Source organism: Oncorhynchus mykiss, chromosome 2 (genome assembly GCF_013265735.2).
Source record: "Oncorhynchus mykiss isolate Arlee chromosome 2, USDA_OmykA_1.1, whole genome shotgun sequence".
Taxonomy (NCBI): domain Eukaryota; kingdom Metazoa; phylum Chordata; class Actinopteri; order Salmoniformes; family Salmonidae; genus Oncorhynchus; species Oncorhynchus mykiss.
Genome location: NC_048566.1, coordinates 62,926,406 through 62,928,124, shown reverse-complemented (window position 1 = coordinate 62,928,124; position 1,719 = coordinate 62,926,406). Strand labels below are relative to the sequence as shown.

Below are 1,719 nucleotides of genomic sequence, written 5' to 3'. Positions count from 1 at the left end.
AGAATTAGGCCTGTTGTACTGTATACACTCAGATGGTGCTACATTGCCAGCCCTTACACTTATTGCGTGGGCCCTGGAAGGAACATAGTATCTCATTAATACTTGACATAACTGCTCCAAACTGACGCACAGCAGCAGCGAGTTAGTTATGGTGCATTTCCAACGAGACTTACCCCCACACCAGTGGGCCGCCAGTCTTTTATGTTAATGTAGGCTCTAGTGTTATTGTGTTCGGGGGTGGCTGTGGAGCCAACTTTTCCCTGACTTTTTGTTCCCCCCTGGGGTAAAGATCCCGAAGCTTCCGCACATGTGTTTTTTTTCTCTCGACTTTACACACAGTCTCTGCTTTACTCGTAGAGAGCATTCTACTCTGGCGAATCGTTCTTGTTTAATGAAGTTCGATCAAAGCTGGATCAACATCTGCAAGATCACATAATGATAGTATTCGTACATAACGGAATATAATGACATGGAATAACGTTTACTGTAAGACTAAAACACCACTGCATTTTTCTCTCATGTGGCCAAAATTCAACAGCGCTCACTACTAGGCAAAATACATAGGCAGGCTATGCTAAAGTTTGTTACCACCATCTGCTCTACAATTCAAAACAACACTGGAAATGCATATCCCATGACACTGATTGAGATCAATTGGTTTTATTTGCAGTTGCTGCACGGACATTTCACCAGTAAAACTTGAAGAATTATCGTTCACAATTAACAGTAAAAGGAAGGAGACCACAAAAAATGTGTAAAGTAGAGGTAGATAAACAGATGCACAGAAAATGATCCACTTCAGGATCTTTAGTCTGGGGGAGGGGGGGGGGGGGGTGGGGGGGGGGGGGGGGGGGGGGGGGGGGGGGTCAGTCAAATGTTGGATCTGCAGCCACGGCCTATTGTTTTTTTCCCATCAGGAGGGTGACAAAGACTTGTGGCGAGCAGAATTATGAACCTCTGCGTCATTCAAGACTGTTGCTTTCATGAGACGCTGTTAAAGTTCACAGTTAGCCGTTATGTAAATGCCAGCTGAAAAGTACTGAGTGCCTTGACTCCAAGTGAGAGCTGGTCCGCCGGAACCATGGCCCAGTGAGACACGGGTGCCGGCCCGCCTAGATGGAAACAGAAAATTATTTTGGTTAAAACACTGGGGTAAATCCTCACTGGAACTGCGGCATAGTTTCTCACAACCAAGCATCCTGTAGAATACTCACTGAGGTCATTTAGAATCACACCCACGCATCCACTTTTATGATACAATTTACCACTGCACAATTAACACTTTGACACTGCATCAACATTTACATCTGCATACCTGAGAGGTGTTGTGATTGGTGGAGTGCTGCAGCTATTGTCCTTTTGGAAGATTCTCCCATCTCCACAGAGGAACTCTGGAGCTCTATCAGAGTGACCATTGGGTTCTTGGTCATCTCCCTGACCAAGGCCCTTCTCCCCTGATTGGTCTGTTTGGCCGGGCGGCCAACTTTAGGGAGAGTCTTGGTGGTTCCAAACTTCTTCCATTTAAGAATGATGGAGGCAAATGAGTTCTTTATGGACCTTCAATGCTGCAGAATTTATGTTGGTACCCTTCCCCACATCTGTGCCTCGACACAATCCTGTCTCGGAGCTCTACGGACAATTCCTTCGACCTTATGGCTTGGTTTTTATCTCTGGCATGGCACTGTCAACTGTGGGACCTTATACAGACAGAGGTGTGCC

The 1,719-nt window shown here is 46.1% G+C and overlaps 1 long non-coding RNA gene across 1 annotated transcript; it reads right to left on the bottom strand.

Moving 5' to 3' along the window:
• Positions 1-652: 652 nt before the first annotated feature.
• On the bottom strand, positions 653-1,379 carry LOC118941152. Its single transcript, XR_005037459.1, has 2 exons — positions 1,316-1,379; positions 653-1,112 (listed from the first exon to the last, which is right to left on the bottom strand). It is a non-coding gene; the product is annotated as an uncharacterized LOC118941152 (long non-coding RNA).
• Positions 1,380-1,719: the final 340 nt, after the last annotated feature.